The sequence below is a fragment of the Dermacentor albipictus genome, unplaced genomic scaffold (assembly GCF_038994185.2).
Source record: "Dermacentor albipictus isolate Rhodes 1998 colony unplaced genomic scaffold, USDA_Dalb.pri_finalv2 scaffold_104, whole genome shotgun sequence".
Classification (NCBI taxonomy): Eukaryota; Metazoa; Arthropoda; class Arachnida; order Ixodida; family Ixodidae; genus Dermacentor; species Dermacentor albipictus.
In genome coordinates, this window is record NW_027225658.1 from 80190 (window position 1) to 100232 (window position 20043).

The following is a 20043-nucleotide window of genomic DNA, read 5'->3' on the forward strand; positions in this document are numbered from 1 at the left end:
AAGAAGTGGCCATCGCCCTGGCCACTTTAGATCCCACCTGTCACACCATAGTGTGCGACTCTCGCTCAGCCGTTATTAACTTCAGCAAAGGGCGTATTTGTCCCCAAGCTCTTCGCATCCTCTGCCAGGCACCACATTCTAAAGACAGCATCATCTCCCTAACATGGATCCCGGCCCATGCGGGCCCTGTCCACCCACACCTCCCCAATCTCAACGAGGTCACCCACTCCATTGCGCGAGGCCTTGTCAACCGCGCCGGAGTCACTGGAGATGAGTTGGACACCAGGGACAGTCTGACAACTTATAACGATCTTGTTAAGACCTTTTACCTGAGTCGCCGAATCTTCCCCCCGCCTCACCCAAAGTTCAGCCGGGCGCAGGCTACCACCCTGCGTCTACTACAAACAAACACGTACCCTTCACCCGCCCGCCTCCACCTTATATTTCCGGACGTCTACACTACCCCCAACTGCCGGTGCTGTGGAATTCACCCGGCTACGCTTTCGCATATGCTATGGGAGTGCCCAGCACAGTACGCACAGACTAACACCACGACTCTCTCGTCGAGGTTGCATGAGGCTCTGCGGAGCTCCACCCTCGACGACCAAACCTGGGCGACCCAGCACGCCCGCGAGGCGGCGGCGAGGCAAGCCCTCGACGTCCCTTCGTGGGAGGCGTAGGCCCGGCCATCATAAAGTGCTGGTTCTGCAATAAAAGTTTATTCCTCCTCCTCCTCCTCAAAACCTACATATCTGTGCCTATGTGCGGTGTTGTAACACTCTGAGAGGCGTTAATATGAGCGGCCGAACCACTTAAGCAATGGCAGCTGTGATCGAGATACATATATCACAGATGTTGGCTCAGCGCTGTATCGCCACTAGCCGCTCATTGTGTGCGCGTCATGCGAAGTGAAGTATAGTTGATTTCAAATCGCTAAGGCCAGAACATCGCTTTATAAGCAATTTCGTTCGACCTAACTGCCTACAGTTCAGTTCAGGTCCACTGTTAGAGGGTCAACGAACTCGACGGTTGCAGGCTTTGCCTTCGCTGAACAGGATCGACATTGCTCAAACTTCGTGGGCACGGCTTGATATGGTTGAAGCTTGTGCATTTAAACTTGGCAGGCGTCTTTGGTTGATTTTCAGTACGAATATTTATGCATACAAGCGAAGACGCTGTCGCTATTGTTATTGTCGGTTCGACGGGCGATCGCGCGGGGTTCGGTCGAGCGATGGTCGGCACGCTGATTTTGCCGGGGCCGTCGACAAGAAAGCGCGTCGCAATACGACAATTAGCGCTCGTTGGTTGCGTCGCTGTAGGCCTGGTATGATCAGACCGTTTCGGCGACCCACAATAGTCGGTCAATCCTTGGCATGAGCGTCTTGTCGGTCGCGTATCGATCCTGTGTTACCGCGCCTTACGAGTTATTAGATTCGTCGGGTGATCCCACCGCTGTCAACCAGATGTAGTAGTCGTCGGACGACCTCGCCGCTGCTACCATTTGAAGGAGTTGAAGGTCATAGAGAGGAACTCGGTGAACAGGATTTATTTACATTATTTACATTTTAAGCAACATACATTGGCAGCCTAGCGCGACTCCCATTTGGAGCCTGCAAGACCAACATACAGCAAACAGCTTACGAGCACACAGCTCACTAGTACATTTCTAGCATGACAACGAGTACTCAGCTCCGGACGATCAGCACACTCTAGCAGCCGGCAAACGCTGCTTATAAGCTCTTGGTTCCAAGCGAACGGAAACGTTCGTCCAGCAATCGTTCGACGTCACCGAAGATGACCCGACCTTTTCGAGGAGGCGGGCTCAATACTCGTGTCACACACACACACAGGTGCAAATGTCCGGAGCTGACGTCAGAGGGCTTCGTAGAACTCTGCTTTGTCCCAGGTGGCGCGGCCGAGTACCACATACCTGAGCTGACCGCGCGCCACGTGGCTGCCGGTCGTCCGCAGTTCTCTGAAGTGCACCTCGTCTGGTTGGATTGGAACACGTGCAGTGGGCTGAAAGCTGGCACGTTGCCACCCCGTACGGCCATTCCTAACAGAGTACGTGAAGTCAGGTACGCGCAGCCACCACCAGCAAGTGAGGACCGACGTTGCAAGAATGCTTCCTAAGCGGCTTGATCTAATTAACTGTCGTCCAAGTGTAACGCACGGCTTTTTCGTTAAATTTGTTAGCCATCAATGAAAGACGGCAACTACCCGACTCACGGTGCAGACCGGATGACTCGGACGAAGCCCTGCCGGATTAGTTGCAGTCTCATGCTTCGCATGTTTTCGGCACCGCACCGACGTCGAGCTACCAGTAGAATTTCAACACCGTACACGACACGAGTGCTTTAGCAGCGCGCGTCCGAGCGCGTTTTTTTTTTTCGGGTGACTTACCGACGTCCGGCCACGCACTCGACCCTTACAAGTGTTTTCGCGACTAATCCGCTTGGACAGAGGTCATGCGCTGTCGCGCCATGAAAAAGGCGAATTGTGGATGGCAGCTATATAGGGCGCACGTGACAGGCGTGTTCGAGCATAAACAACAGCATTTTTGCAAACCGTCAATTTCTGCAGCGCCTGTTCTTGCCTTGTAAGTGAGTATGCTAATGGTCGACTTTCTTCTGTATATCGGGAGGCTTCGGAAACCATTGCACCCTTTGACAATTCGCGACGGTAAGTAAGAATAGTGTCAATGGGGAACGACGGTTCTCGGCCGTGTAGTAGAAAGAAGGGAGAAAAGCCCGTCTTTGCCTGGGGTGCCGTATTGTAGGCGTACGTGACTCGGTGACGGACGAAGTCCCAGTCGGTGTGGTTGGAGTCGACATACATCGAAAGCATGTCGCCAAGAGTTCGGGTAAAGCGCTTTCTCAAGCCGTTTGTTTGCGGGCGATATGCGGTGGCACAGCGACGAATAATGCGGCATTCAACGGAAAGTTCTCGAATGAGATCGGCGAGACAGACGCGGCCTCGGTCGCTGAGGAGTTCGCATGAAGTGTCGGAGACGTAGAACCAACCGTTGAAGCAAGGTGGAGGCTACGTCACGAGCCGTCGCAGCTGGCAAAGCGGCCGTTTCTGCATACCTCGTGAGGTGGTCTATAGGCACGATGACCCAGTGAATGCCAGCAGCTGTGTATGTCAGAGTCCCGTATATGTCTATCACAACCCCGTCAGAGGGTCGCGAAAGGCACTGCAAAGTCTGCATTGGTCCAGAGAAGCGACAAGGATAAGGCTTGCAGCGTTGACATTCTGTGCAGGAGCGAATGTACGTTTGCACAATTGCGTATACCTACCGCGCCAATAAAGCCTATGAAGTAGTCTGGCGTACGGCGTGAAGATACCAGCGTTTGCGCACAAACGACTGGCGGGGAATAGCGGCGCATACATCAGCGCGGAGATGCCGTAGTAGTACTATACCAACCATTTTGTCGCGCATGGCGAAATGCGATGCTTATCGGCGTAGGGCTCGGAATGGCGGGCGTGCAGGCGTATCATAGGCGAAATCTATCAAAGATGATATACTGGAGTCCTTGGCTGCTCCAAAGTCATCTTGACGAACGCTAAAGGATCAGGTGGTTCATCTAGGATGTAGACACTGATGATTTCAGCGTGGGTAGGCGAGTGCGAAAGAGCATCGGCAACGGCGTCCTCCTTGCCTGAGCGGTAGACGAAGCGGATGTCGTACTCTTGGAGGCTCAGTTTTCACCGCGCTATAGGCGACCGCACGGATCTTTGAGGGACGACAACCAGCTCAGGTCGTGGTGATCGGTAACGACAACGAAGGACGGGCCGTACAGCTATGGACGAGATTTCGTTATCGACCAGGTAATCGCTAGACATTCTTTTTGCGTGACTGAATAATCGACTTCAGCTTTCGTGACAGTGCGGCTCGTGTAAGCAACAACATGTTCATTGTAGCCGGGCTTTCGCTGGGCGTGCGAAACACCACGACCAACACCGCTGGTATCCGTATGGATTTCCGTGGGAACAGCTGGATCGAATTGGCGCATTATCGGTGGTGTTGTGAGCAGGCGACGTATGGCTAAGGCATCGTCGCAAGGCGGGGACCACGCCGAAAGATTGAGGACTCTCCGTAGAAGCTCTGTCAATGGTGCCATAATCGAAGCGAAATTTCGAATGTGGCGGCGGAAGTATCAACAGAGGGCAATGAAAACGGGGAAGTACTTTTGAGACGTGGATCTCGGGAATTCTTTAACAGTACGCAGCTTGGCGGCATCAGGGATGAACCCCTTCCTTCGGCATGACATGTCCGTGAATGGTGAGCTTGTGCGCACCAAAGGGATTTTTCTTTAGAGTTTATTTGGGGGCCAACGTCACTGAGACAACGCAATACCGGCTACAAGTGACGATGGGGAGTAGGAAAATCTGGCGCGAACACTACTACATCACCCAAATAACACTACCACGTGTTCCATTTGAGGCCTCGGTATGGTCTCTGCATTAGCAGAAAGTGAGCACCGGTGTCAATCCGGTGACATGCAGTCTTCGTTCGGCCCAGAGAAGTGCTGTGGCTGTCAAAAACAGGGAGAAATTTTTGGATGAGAAGGAGCAGATTTAAGGCGTCGTCGATGATGTGGCTGTAAACGTATTCAGGTGATGTGGCTGTTATAGCACTACAGTAGAGGCTGTTGACTTTTGTGTATGCAACAGCAAGTTTCAACGTGGTACGGTTGTCGTAAGGCGTCACAGTGCCGAGAGATTCACAGCGAAGCAACGTAATCGGGAAAGGGAAGTGGTTGTATATTACAGGAAGGTGAGTCGCACCAGCTTGAAGGACAAGCATCCCAGTTCGGTGTGATGAGAGGTGGCGATGAACGAAAGCAGTGGAAGGTGTGAAGAGTACGGTAGAGTCGGGGGCAACTGAACAGGGCACAGGTGCCACAACGGATGTATATGCGGAGGTATGTGAACGTCGTCAAATATGGCATTGTCAAGCGAAGAAATGGCGACTTCTGCACGATAGAAATCAATGACAGTTTCGCGACAGGAGAGGAAATCCCAACCTAAAGCAATGTACAATATAACTGGAGTAAAGCAACAAAGCAATAACATGGAGAGTCCGGCTGCGGGTTGAATTCCATACTTGCACGATACGCAGCAAACCTGCACCAATTATGAGAAAGAAGTCTGACACGGCTGTGCAAGACACGACTGACGCCAAGAGGAAGACTCCTCAGCGTAGGCTTAGCCAGTCACGCACCAGGAAGCACGCCGAGCACGAGCCCCACTTGCGTAGCGCTGGTGATGCGTAGCTCGCACAGCGCACTTCTTCGTCACAGCTGTAACAAACTCAGGGGGGAAAAGAGTGCGTTAGGAGCGAAAGTACACATGAAAAAAAAAATGAGTATCGTGAACTTAAGTTATAATAAATTTCCAATACTTTCACCCGTTTGCGGAACGGTTCAATAATACTGCTCACTGCTTCAATATCAAGGAGGCGACAGATTTAGTGCTACGCTTTGGTATAAAAGTTATAAATAGGCATAAAGCGCCTCAGAAAGGCGGGATGACATTTGGATAGGAGGGTCTACCTTCGACAAAGGTGGCCTTGTCATCCTCGGCAGGTTAGATCAGGTTATTAAGGTGAGGTCACGTGAGGTCGCTCTCGGCTGTAGATCAAGAAACATAAAAAGAAAAAAAAAAACATGTGCGGATCCCGCGCACTGTGGCAATAGATGTAAGCGAAGCTTGCTTTGCTGTTTGCTTTGATTGACCATAATTTGTGGCGATGTTGACGGAGACGTTTAATTTATTCAACGTTTGGTTCATTACGGGAGTCGTGAGTTGATGTCAAGCCTTACCTTAGGGGCAACACTTCTGTTTGTATGCGTACTAAATGGAGCACACAGGAAGAGGTGTTTGCTTGAGGCGTTGTGGCGCTCCATTCTTAAAGGGACCCTGAAACGATTTTGGCGATTTTCTACAAACGTACTGAGTCGTTAGAGTAGGTTCTTCTGATCATTAATTGATGCATCTAAGTGCTCTGTGTAAAGCGTGCACGGAGCAAGAAATATAGGAGTGGAAACTCCGCTGTTTGCGGCGACCAGAAAAGGTCACAAGCCCGCGTATATATTTTCATGCTGGCGGCACCTGGCGGCATAGGAAGAAATTACCGCTGTTTCGGTTGCCAGGGCAACCGGTCGAGTGTTGCTCCCGTTCGGCCGCGCGCGCCTGACTTCTACTGAGGGCACTCTCGCGCGCTTCTTTACCGCTTGTAGCCCGAAAAGCAACTGCTGCTACGCTTCAGCCATTTGAGCACAGTAAAAAATAAAACGCGTTTTCCATGACAGCTATCAGATGATACGTAGCTTCTGGTTGTAGCCAGGGCTATCTTGCTCCGTGGCGGGCGGTTTTCGGCTTTTTGCGCTTGCGAAACTGATGGCTATATCGTTCCTAATCGCTCAAAGGACGACCGCTTGTTTCTCGCTCTAGTGCTCACAGGGGTGCACTTAGGAAGGATGCCGCCGCGCATGTGTTTCCGTTCCATTTCTTTTTTATAAGACTCGCGAAAACTAGTTGCCCTAGCTGCTTGGCGATAATAGGAAGATTAGCGGAAGTTTGCCACACGTGTTGCTTTTTTTTGATCGGCACACAACAAAACAGTTTTATTGAGTGCGCGCACCTACGCAGTTCGGTTACGGCGTGCCCGCTGAAGCAAACACCCGTGTCGTCTGCTTGTCGTCTGCTTTGAGCGGGCGCCGCCGGAGTGAGCGCCGGAGCTGCCGAACCGCCTGCCGGGCGCTGCTTTTTTTTGACCTGACCTTTTTGTTTTAGAGCGCAGCTCTTTGGCGTCCGTTCCTGGGTTTCGCGTCGTCGTCGTCGTCGTCGTCGGCGGCGTTGTCGGCGTTGTCGTCGGCCTCGTAACCAGCTCGCCTCCGCCGCCGCGCTCCGCCGCCGCGCATGCGCCGCTGCTCCGCCGCCGCGCATGCGCGCTGTCGGCTCTCCGGGCGAGGGAGGATAATGGAAGGGAGGAGGAGAGACTGTGGAGGAGGGCTGGCTACACAAATGGCTCTTTGGCGTCCGTTCCTGGGTTTCGCGTTGTCGTCGGCCTCATAACCAGCTCCGCCCCCCTTTCATCCCCCCAGCGCTAGCAGCGACCGACTGATACCGCTTTCGTGAGTCCGCTACCGCACTCACGAAAGACGTCGTGCACTTCCTGCAACTCGCATTAACCGTCCATCGATCCACACCGATTTTAGTAGTGGGGGACTTTAATGTTGACATAAAGACAAACAGCAATTTCCTAACACTTATGCGGGAGAACATCCCGTTCCTCTCGCTCGTAACGCGTCCCACGGCTGTGACAACCTCGCGAGGCACTTGTATAGATCTCGTCTTTGAGAATCAAGCATTGGTGTACCAAGTCGAACATATATCAGTCTATTTCTCCGACCACAAAGCTCCCTTCATGACTGTCAAGAACTGTTAATGGAGTCTTTGTTAAAAGAATACGTGTGAAAAATAAAAAAAAATTCTGTGATAGCGCATACATGTGTTGCTCGATTTCTTTGCCTCAATCTATCGAAAAGGTGAAACAGCTTATTTGCTGCGCTCAAATTTCGCATTAGGAAGTAACGTAATCGTCGGTAATTTTTTTTGACCGGCGCGTCGTAGAAGCCTGCGGCTTCTACGACGCGCCGCATGGTGCCGCCACTGCATAGGGTAGCGTCGGCAGCGTCGGCGCATGCAACAATTGTGACTTTATCTGGTCGCCCGCGCTCGCTCGCGCTGACGGAAGTTTCACCTCCTATATGTCTTACTCCGTGAAAGCGTGTAATTTATTATAAGGTTTTAAAAATACACATCGCTGCCGATCGCAGCGCACTGCTCGGCGGAATTTTAAGCCGCCCCTACCCATAAGATGCAAAGAAACCATATTACGTCACATGGGCGAGCTATCTGATTGGCTGACTAGGGCGCGTGGTCGACAATTTTTCCAACTTTATGGGGAACAAATGATGCTCGTAATAGTTGGAATGTTAGTTAGTTTGTTTTTGTAAAAAGAAAATAACTTAAAGAGAATACACAAGAATAGTTTTTTAGTTCACTTCAGCACTTCCGGCACACAGCAAGTGTCGTCTGCTTGTGTTACAACGTACTCCATTTTGACGATAGCTCCGCCGTCAGAGTCGGTCTCAGTCTTTTCGCGAGCACTATGATTCGACTTTGTTGCCTTGTGGACTGCAAACCTAGCGACCTGCAAACCGCGAGTCCAGTATTAGGGCAAACGCAAGCGCAAGGGGACAGGGTCTGGTCGCTTGACTGTGCCGGGATGAGCCACGATATGAGCAGAAGGGCAAATGTGAACGGTCTGCACGGTGCAGCCACCTGGTGGCACAGAGCTCAACCATACACAGTAGCAGCAACGAATTGTATTCTTTGCTGCTGGTGTGTATTTTTCGCAGGAGTGTAATAATCAACACGTTGATTTATAAATGTTTAAAATGCTTTACACTTGGTTATAGCAATATTAGCGCTTTGTTTGACTGGTTAAGCGCTGCGCCAGGAAGTGTCTGGACCGTGCAGACCGATCAGGCTGCTCACGTACGTCTACGCTAAAGTTCCTTCATCAGCTTGAGTTTATGCCTCCAGTCATTTGCCGAAATGACCAGCTTGCCTGTTTTTAGCGGAGTACTGGACACGTTCGGCGCTTCGACAGAATGCTCGCAACGCACGCTGCTTCGATAGCTCTCGGTCGACGGCCAAGCGGCTAGTGGAGAGGACTCGCGCGGGAGGGGGCGTGCTCCTAAACAACCGGAAGTGAACGATCTGACGTTGCATCGTGACGCTGAACCAGTGAAGGCGGAGCTTTGCGCCGCTCGCTCGGCGAGCGAGTTGAGGAGGAAAAGCATAGCTAGGGAGGAGGGTAACTTCTAATCGCTTGCAGCTGCATTAATACGTAACGCTTCACTTAAATTGTGGTGCGAATGTTCTACTTAAGCTGTACCCTACGCGCCTACAAAATTTGTCTGAACCGTTTCAGGGGCCCTTTAATAACCTCTGAGTGGATTGAGCCTTGTCATTTCCCCGAATGGCACATCAAATCGTGTCACGAGTATATAACTTTATTTGTATTACGGAGCTGCACGTGCCAAAACCGCAATCGGGTTATTAGGAACGCAGTTGTGGCGTACTGCGGATCAATTTTAACACTGTGATGTTGTTGAACGTGTTCCTTATTCTAAGTGCACGTGAGTTCTTTTTTTTTAATTCGCCCTCGTCTAAAGCGCGGCTGGCGCGACCAGCATCAGACCCTCGACCTCTAGAAATCGCATAGCCGCATATATATATATATATATATATATATATATATATATATATATATATATATATATATATATATATATATATATATATATATATATATATATATATATTTATATATATATTTATATATATACATATATATATATATATATATAGTGCTGATTGGACCTGCGACCGCTTACGTAATGTCGCCTAGCTATAGACCGTACGGTGCGCTTTAATCAGACTCTGCGTTTGTACGGCCTCCGTAAGTTGTCCGCCTGAAAAATCTGGCGTTTATACCGTGTTTATCTTTCAGAGATAGCAGAAACCTATACCTTGTCGTAGCTTGAACTTAAATTTATACCGTTTGCCTGCAAACACATTCGTGTCTATAGTAGTAGCGCTTCCTTGCCTTCTCCCATCACCCTCTCCCTATCTGTCTCCCTCCCTCCCTCTTGTATTGAAACAGCGAGCGAAGAGTTGCAAGGCCGTTATTCCCTCCTTTCGCAACTGTGTTGGTTCTACCCATTCTCTGCCCTCTCTCCCCCCTCCTGTCTGCCATTCTATCTGTCTTCCCTCTGGTCTTATCATGAGTAGCCAAAAAAGCAGCAAGGAAAACATACGGGACAATACTTGTACTTACTAGCTGAATTAAAGAAATGATAAAATAATGCCCGTGAAAATGGATGAAAAAGGAACTTGCCGCAGGTGGGGAACGAACCCACGTCTTCGAGCATCGCACCCAGAATACGAAGACATGGGATCATTCCGCACCTGCAGAAATTAGCTTTTCATCCACTTTTATTGCCATGAATTTAACATTTCTTTAATTCAATTCATTAGCACAAGTAATTCCCCTGTCTTTTTTTTTGTGTCTTTGTTTGTTGGCTTCTCATGATATGATTAATAAAAATCGGGCCCCTAGGTTAACGCCCTTTCTCCTCGTTCCCTCTGGTCTTGCACGTTAACAGAGAAGTAAGCGCGGCAGTTTCTGCAATGCTTTAGCTTGTGGTAACGGATAATTACAGCTGTCAGAAGGTTAATTTAGCAACGCCGAGGGAGATTCAGAGGGTATTGTGCACGTGCGTAGGGAGGGAAAGTTCCTAACGAGTTGATTTCGCCAGTCGCTTTCCTCTCTGCCGTGCTTCTGTCACGCGTACACACCCTCTGAGACCCACCCCCCTAGCCGGTGTACCAGAGACAGCACCAGCAAAAGTAGCAGCACCAGTGGGAAAGTCGAAGCAAGAGGCAAAAAAAGCTTCGCATTAAATTAAGCGCTGTAGCTTGACGGACGAGGGGATGGCGACGGGTGAGTGGGAAGGTGGCCGGAGATTAAAAAAGACATGGGAGAGTGTTAGGGAAGCGATAGGTTATTTAGCGAGCCTTCAGATAACTGAAAAGAAGCCGTACGCAGCGTGCGCTTTGGGTTTCTGTAGAGCAGGTCAGCGTGATTAACAAAAGGACATGAGCGGAAAGAATGAGTCTTTTTTTCTCTAAGTCACCAGCCTACATAGCGTAAATTGTGCACGTGTTGGCTCCCTTTATCCGCTGTCCGTGCTCTTTCTTTCTTTCTTTTCTGCTGAATTCGCTCACATTAGAACACAGGTTGCGCTGTGCTACGTAATTTGCCCTGTAATTTGGCACGCTGTGGCACGTAATCCGCCATTGTATGCGCTGTGGCGCATACAATGGTGGAAGGGTTTCCCAACAGCAAATGGCAGAAAACACTGCTCGATCGTCTGCCACGCAGCGCAACAAGCAGACGGCACTTCGCTCCTCGTCCAATGAAAAAGTCTAATGAGTTTGATTACGACAACTGCTACCATCTCGTTGATGCTGTAGAATTCGTCAACGTTGCCCGCTATGTCTTTATGGATTAGGAATCCCAGCCCGTGTTGCTTCTTATCCGGGGGACCTCTATAGGAGAGGACATGGCCGTTATTCAGCAATCTGTAAGCCTCACCAGTTTTAATCTCTCTAAGGCCGATAATATCCCAAACAATGTCTGATAGTTCTTCGAAGAGTCCTGCTGAGCTTGCCCCACTCGTGAGGGTTCGGGCGTTAAACTTTGCAAGGGTCAGTTTCCATTGGCGGCCTGTCCGGAGCCAGATATTCTTATCCTCTCCTGCGTTGCAAGTCTGACCGCCGCCTTGGTCAGGTGCTCCGCAGCCACTGGAGACTGAGGGCCATTTTATTGAGGAGATCATTTCATTAGTAAGGTTGTGGCCGAATAATGCACCAGGGAGGCCAATTGCTGTTCTGGTGAGGGAGTGTGCTTGTTCAAGCTTAGTGGGCCTTCCTAATTGGGTTGTGCCTTGACTAGGGTAGCCCCACTCGCTTTCGGCATCTGTCGCCGGTGTCAGGTGCCACTCCAAGCCTGCAGATGTAGCGCACTGGAGGAGATCATACACATATACACCATCGTTTAAAAAAAAGAAGAAAAAAACAGAGAAAAATAAATAGGGGGCGCATTTTTACTTCCGACTACCAGAACCGACCATAAGACGTAGCTCAGTAAGATAATGCAGCAGGTGGCTAGGCTACCTTGTCGCCGACAAGTACCGCCCTGATGGCCCTTAATGCGTAAGAGATCCGTTAATTTGTCCGCCTTTTGCTTGTTTTCATTTATCGATATAGGTTGCACGACATAGTGTCAATTCTCGGTTGCCCTAACCTCTTGTTTCTGGCATCTTACGTATGCACGCGGACTTGACCGCGCCTAGGTACACGATTTATTTTTTTTAAAATTTGAACAGCGCTTAGCACTTGTGTGCAAAAATAAAACAGGGAAGTTTTTCGGCGCTTACCAAGCGGCTCCGAGTGTCTTATGATCCGCTCGCCGCGTCTCCTTGTCTCTTGTCGTCCGAACACCCGCGTTCCCGGGTGGCAATTCAGAATGTTCAGTCGCACTATCGCGCTGAGACTCGCACAAAGCAGGCGGCCTTTACGGCTCTCGGTGGTGTCTTCACCCTTTCTACAGCTTTGGACAGTGATTATACTAGAGCTAATGAGAAGGGCGAAAAGGGGGGGGGGTGACTGACCTCGTATTTTTTCTGGGAACGCAGCGATCCTAAGCGCTGGGGAGAGGGGAGTTGTGTGCCTCATTTAACCTACACTGGTGCCTTCATCGATCAGTGAAGGCCGACCAATCTGAGCTCGGTTAAACAGCACGCATGGCACTCAACTAGAGAAGCCGGGTAGTTTATGACCTGCATGTTAGTGGCCATAAATAATAGAGGAAACAAAATCACAAGTGTTTCAAGAAAAAAAAATTAAGAGGGTCCCCTCCGGGCGGTCGTGGAGAAGATATGTAATTCCCTCTTATGTTGATAAACTAGAAAAAAAAGATTGAGAGGTAGCTCTAGCGGCTCTAGAGACTACAGGAAAAGCTTAAAGGGACCCTGAAACGATTTTGGCGGTTTTCTACAAACGTACCAAGTCGTTAGAGTAGGTTCTTCTGATGATTAATTGATGCATCTAAGTGCTCTGCGTAAAGCGTGTAATTGATTATAAGGTTTTAAAAATACCCATCGCTGCCGATCGCAGCGCACTGCTCGGCGGAATTTTAAGCCGCCCCTATCCATATGATGCAAATACCCCATATTACGTCACATGGGCGAGCTATCTGATTGGCTGACCAGGGCGCGTGGTCGATAATTTTTCCAACTTTATGGTGAACAAATGATGCTCGTAACAGTTGGAATGTTAGTTACTTTGGTTTTCTAAAAAGAAAATAACTTAAAGAGAATACACAAGAATAGTTTTTTAGTACACTTGAGCACTTCCGGCACACAGCAAGTGTCGTCTGCTTGTGTTACAACGTACTCCATTTTGACGAGAGCTCCGCTGTCAGAGTCAGTCTCAGTCTTTTCGCGAGCACTATGATTCGATTTTGTTGCCTTGTGGACTGCAAACCTAGCGACCTGCAAACCGCAAGTCCAGTATTAGGGCAAACGCAAGCGCAAGGGGACACGGTCTGGCCGCTTGACTGTGCCGGCATGAGCCACGAGATGAGCAGAAGGGCAAATGTGAACGGTCTGCACGGTGCAGCCACCTGGTGGCACAGAGCTCAACCATACACAGTAGCAGCAACGAATTGTATTCTTTGCTGCTGGTGTGTATTTTTTGCAGGAGTGCAATCATCAACACGTTGATTTATAAATGTTTAAAATGCTTTACACTTGGTTAGAGCAATATTAGCGATTTGTTTGACTGGTTAAGCGCTGCGCCAGCAAGTGTCTGGACCGTGCAGACCGATCAGGCTGCTCACGTACGTCTACGCTAAAGTGTCTTCATCAGCTTGAGTTTATGCCTCCAGTCATTTGCCGAAATGACCAGCTTGCCTGTTTTTAGCGGAGTACCGGACACGTTCGGCGATACGACAGAATGCTCGCAACGCACGCTGCTTCGATAGCTCTCGGTCGACGGCCAAGCGGCTAGCGGAGAGGTCTCGCGCGGGAGGGGGCGTGCTCCTAAACAACCGGAAGTGAGCGATGTGACGTCGCATCGTGACGCTGAACCAGTGAAGGCGGAGCTTAGCGCCGCTCGCTCGGCGAGCGAGTTGAGGAGGAAAAGCATACCTAGGGAGGAGGGTAACTTCTAATCGCTTGCAGCTCCATTTATACGTAACGCTTCACTTAAAGTGTGGTGCGAATGTTCTACTTAAGCTGTACCCTACGCGCCTACAAAATTTATCCGAACCGTTTCAGGGGCCCTTTAAGCATGTGCGAGGCGAGCGCCGCACGCTTAGCGCCTTAGCGTGGGAAACTCGCCCGAATAACTATCCCGAGGAATGCTGCTCGTACAAAATTATAAAATTATAATTCCTACTTAAATCCCGAACCGCGTGCTGGTTTCTATCACTATGAATTAGAGTCATTTCACTTCCATCAGCTTCTCACAACACATTCTGGCCAGCTCTTAGTCCCTTCACAAAGTGCGATGCGAAAATTGAGGTCAAAGACACTAATGTAGAAGACTGTTGCAGTTGCTGCGGTGACAACTGTGCTTTAACCAAATTCAATTCTCTAAATTCGCGAGTTTGATATAAGGTGTGACGTTTTCCTGCCTAAAAGGTAGCCTTCTCCTTTCTTATCGCGAATAATATTTGTCAGTTTAGGTGCATAATATCAAACGAAATTCAACAGAATGCGTGTGCCTTAGATATTGCTGATACCAAAGAGTCCTATGTTGAACTGTACCCATTCAATCTGCTCTGTTAACATTTCAAATGCATTGTGAGTATACATGGCTTTGACAGTTTTTTCACCTTAGCGGCATCACGCTCTGGTGGAGTCGGTATTATTATTTTAAACAGAACTCGGTTGTGAAATCTTCATGTATCTTATGATGGGGCAAGGGCGGATATCGGCATTTGATTGTGGGCTATCTTCATTTAGGTGACGTATTCTGTGTATATATGGACCGGCGCAGGCCATTAAGTGCATTGATTTTTTTCGTCGCCTTGACGTGTATATCCAGGATGGCCATCAGGTGGTGTTCGTTGGGGATTTTAACTGCGTCTTAGACACGCGAGCAGATGTGCAAGGCCAGGCTGGGGTCGCCTTGATTGGAACGCACGGGAGTTGCGTCCCCTCGTCCAGCACTTTTCGTTGCTGGATTCACATCGTATTTTTAATGGTTCTTGATTTGCCTGGACATGGCGACGCGGCGCGTCGAGAAGCAGGTTAGACCATAGGTATGTGCCAAGCACTTTAGCGCAGTACGTCACCCGATCTGATGTGATAACTTCAGATTCATCCCCTGTTTATATTGCCAATCACAGGCCAGTTATGCTTGAAACTCGCTTCCCAACTTTCTCATGAGCAAATTCTTGGCGTCTAGACATCCGCGTTCTACAAGACGCGTGCTCGCGCTCTTGTTTGTCAAAAGTCTGGCACGCCTCTGTTTCTAGATCTGCCCCAGAGTCATGGGACGCGCTCAAGGCGTAGTGGTGTCTGTCTGCCTTGTTCAGTTGAAGGACGTGCACTCAGACTACGCATGTCAAAAGACCACGCGGATACTGCCATGAAGCTCCGTGTTGCCCTTCGGGTCAATCAACTGACTCCGTGGATGCGGTCATGGCAGCGTGAGCTACGGAGCCGTTTCCAACACCTCATCGCACCGTCCTCTTTGTCAGCTGCTGCTCGGCGACGCAGACGTAATCCGCGTGCACACCCTGTAGTTCTCATGTTTGAAAGAAACTCGCTATTTAGACAGGCGAATGCATTCGGTTCGGCGGCCCAAAGAGCACTTCCTGTTACGTAGCGTCCCTTTCTTGATTAATCGCTCATTGTAAGGTATTTTGAAAACATGGCGCGTACGACTATGCAAATAGATTTTGGCTCGCGAGGATTTCGTACAGTGCTTAGTGGGCTCCCTCAGGTTCCACGTGAGGTAGCTGACCATCTTTGTGCATGACCGTCAGCTGATGAAGCGAAGGGAGCATTACCTTCCCGCAAGCCTGGCTCGGCCCAAGAGCCAGACTGGTTACACGTTCAGTTTTATCTAGCGTTCTGAGAATATATTGGTGCCACTTTCGTATCTATTATGAACCACCGCTTTGAGGACTTTAAATTCCCATGTAGTTTTCGCTACGGTCGCATTGTGCTGATACCTAACCACCATCCATCATCATCATGGAAGACAATGACGCTTTTGATCGTTGACTACAATACTTTCACAGATGTTGTTACCCGGCGCTTGCGAAGCCTGATGCCTTCCTTAATAGGACACTATCAGGCATGCTCAGTCCCTGACAGAGAGATGCTCAGACCAGGGATTACATTCTTGACAAAATTATTCCTCAGAATTTTGAGAATGGCGGCCCACAAACAAATGCCAGGAAACAAAACAACGACACCGCATGCATAATTTCTCTGTGACATAAATTTGAGAAGTGCGAAACAGTAACAGAGCTGAAACCTGACAGTAATGTAATTTTATCAGCCCAGATTTCCACTATTTGCGGGATTGGCCCAGATAGGAGATTTGAAACATAACCGATACGGAAAAGTGCCGTTCGCAAAGAAAGACATTGGCTTTCATTTTTATATTGTTTTCCATATTGTTGTCACCTGTTACATGCTACCTTTAGCGATGTTGCATTTCCCCTCTATGTAATACCTTCAAACGGAGGGCCTTGAGTTTGTACTGAAATAAAATTTAAAAATAAATAAAATGAGATTGTCCGATGAAAGGATTCAAACAGAGGTTGTCTAACGCAACAGCTCGTTTATACATAGGCTGCTTACGTTTGCTCCAATTGGTACTGCCACTACACCTACGAACATTGCACTTCATTTAATCATGCCCATCACATTCATTGATTGGCCCTCACGTCGAAACTGATATTTTTTTTTCTTTTACGAATTACGAAAGTCACTCGTGCAGCTTAACAGTCTCTGAAAAGATTGAAAACGAAGATTTAAAGGGGCTGACAACTAATTGCTGTGGTACCCGTTGTTGTAGTGCAAAGGGAATCTTACTGCACTGAGTGCCCAATCACATAGTGGTAACGCGTAAAACGGCGCGGCACATACTTAGTGAAAATTTTCCGATATGCTTTAACAATCTTGTCGTGCTGACTAAACATGTTGGATACAGGGATAGGAGAGTGCGATATCGAAGATACGCTGGCATTAGTGGGAAGCCGACGTGTGCGGCTCAAGGTGACTAAGAAGGTAGTGGCGTAGCGAGAAACATATTTGGGGAGGGGGGGTTCATTGCCAAAAACTACCATTTCTCCCTCTTCTTCACGTCTCTCTCCACACACACACACACACACACACACACACGCACGCACGCACACACACACACACACACACACACACACACACACACACACACACACACACACACGCACACACACACAGACACACACACAGAGAGACACGCACGCACACACACACACACACACACACACAGAGACACACACACACAGACACGCACGCACACACATACACACACAGACACGCACGCACACACACAGACACGCACACACACACACGCACACACACAGAGAGACACGCACGCACAGACACACACACACAGACACGCACACACACACACACACACACACACACACACACAAACACATATATACATATGTGTATATATATATATATATCACGAACCAGACGAAAGGGAACCGAGGGGCCCCATTTTTGTTGACCATATCATAAGACAACAAACAAGGACACCTAGAGCAACGGAGGGGAAATTACACAATAAATAAAAATGAGAAACAAATCGAAATGAAAATGAATGAAGAACTGGCGGCAGGTGATATACGAACCGACGTGCTCGCATCAAACATGCGATTCTCTTGCCGATTAAGCTACTGCGGCGACCCCGGTTTACCATTCACTCTATGCGGCTTACTGCAGGGACTATCCCTGGGAGGGTTAGCCAGCGCCACCCCTCACGAACCTAGGCGTCGAATGTGAAACACCTTTTTTGTCGCAGGCGTCACGAGTCCGTGATCTATTTGGGGGACGGCAACTGGTCGATAAACGCACACAACGTAACTCAAGGCATCAATGTTGCCGGGTTCGAGACTCTCGTAATTTAATGATCGAGAAGAAAGGCCGCCGAGGGGCCCGATTTTTATTAACCATGTCATAAGAAACCAACAAACAAGGGCACCAAGAAAAACATCATAAGGTAAATTATTTGTACTTACAAATCGAATTAAAGAAATGATAAATTAATGGAGATGAAAGTGGATCAAGCGGTATTCTTACCATTTGAGATACCGCGGCGCCGTTTTGCCATCCACAATCTGGGGTATCTGTACTTTACTACTAAACTAACCTTGGGAGTGTTAAATTTCGGCATTTCTTCTATATACAGCATGCACTTTATTTAATGAATGGCCACAAACAGTCTTTTTGCCATGGCACGCTCAGTTATTGCAATCTTTACTTACAGGCAACAAGAAACGCAAATCTGTCGACAACGAACTTGTTCTCCAGTTCATTCACCTGCCACTGTGGTTACGACAATCTGCTGCCAACACAAGCTGAGTGGTTCCTGCGTGAATGAAACTCGCTTTATGGAGTCAAAATCACTAGAAATTGTCATTGCGCGTAGTCCTTTAGTCCTTCACTGCTCCTCCCCCCCCCCCATTTACATGCCGTCCACATCTACTGTGTCATTATCTGATCGCAATACAGTTAGGCAATATATATACATGGCTAATCCTAACTTCACTACTGTTCTTGGTTTGAGAAGCTTATTGTGTCCTTTGAGTTTCACCACCGTAGTATCAACGCGTGGTTTGCAATCAGAACTATACGTACTCTGATAAATGTAGTCTAAGAATGAAGTGCCTTCTGACTGTCGATGTACCATTTCATACCGAGTGCGATAAGTGCGATAATATAACTATGCCTGACAGTTTATGTCGAATGTGTGGTAATGTATACTTGACTTTTCCTCTGTGTAAAAAGAAACCTAAATAAAATGCCTTAAAGGGGAATGAGAATCCGTTGAAGGAAATAACCGAAACTCTGTCACGTTCAAGTTCAACTTCGTTCGAGTTCTCGTCGCTAGTCTCTTACATTCAATGGTTGTAGCGAACTGATTCCAGCTCTAAATGCTTGCTCAGGCTCCACTGCAGAAACACGCATAGGGTATTTCTTACTTTCGCCAGGCATGACGGTTACAATGCACAGTACAAAACTGATAGTTTACACTTTACGGAGAGATTAATACAAAAGCACAAGAATGTTCTGGGCACTCGAGCACATGGTTTTAGACACGCTGGAAGACGCATGTCCGCGTTATTGCATGTTTCTAATTACCGCAATAAAACCATAGACATTACTTTGCAGAACACTAGCGCCTAATAAGTGCCTTAAATCACTCCCTCCGACGTGCACAATGCAACTTAAAACAACAGCTGCACATAGTATCGGGTGAGATAGATATACATCTAAGCTTTGTTTCAGGACTGAAATCAGGGTCAATAAAGAAAGATGGGCACGCCACTATAGTTGCAAAATTGGCACATGTCAAGCAAACTTCAATCGCCATTAATGTCACCTGAAGTAACACGAGGAAAAGGACAGGACGCCTCCTCCACTGCTTCAACGCCACCACACAATGAATACGCGCTGGAACAATTCCGGATCGACGATAGCAAACAATGTTCAGTGGCTTCTTAACAGCTTCCTGGGTCGGCGATGTAAAGGACGTGAAAAGTCAAGAGGTGCGTGAACGAGCCCTGCTAGTTGAAACGTAACAGCCACTATTTACAGCCTTACTTCGACGCCAGCAGGAGGAGCCACCTTGGTTTCTTCTCCCCTCGGGCTGCCAAACTCTGCTGCCGAAGACTGCAGAATGAAGGAGATATTGGTAAAATTTACTGATAAGCATTAACAACACAACAAGGAAGCAATAATCATACAAATGTGTGAACACCCTTAGTAGACTCGGTGTCACACTGCTGGGTGTCTAGAAAATAAAAGCATTCGTGCATGTCAACTCATTCAAAATGAGAGGTCGTGATATTTCATCACTTGCTAGTTTATAAAAGGTCTGTTTCAGTTACGAATAAAATATCTGTTGCAGAAGTGTAATCTTTCAGTCAATTGGACCTTATATGTTCCGTTTGCGTCTCTGTGTCATTACAGTATTGAGAGTAGTTGAAGTTTGCGCATGATAACTTGGGGTCTCGGTTTTTTGTACTATACACATAGAGCAAGATGAAACTATGAACGACCACCAAGTGGCCCTTTTCAGCGCTATTTTATTCCTCTAACT

The 20043-nt window shown here is 48.4% G+C and overlaps 1 long non-coding RNA gene across 1 annotated transcript in view; it reads left to right on the forward strand.

The window, feature by feature from the left end:
- The window catches only part of LOC139053373 (uncharacterized), a 76323-nt gene extending 57437 nt beyond the window's left edge, over positions 1-18886 (forward strand). The window contains exon 3 of the long non-coding RNA XR_011510445.1: positions 18208-18886. This is a non-coding gene — a long non-coding RNA (uncharacterized lncRNA). The remainder of the gene's footprint in view (positions 1-18207) is intronic.
- The last annotated feature ends 1157 nt before the right edge of the window (positions 18887-20043 follow it).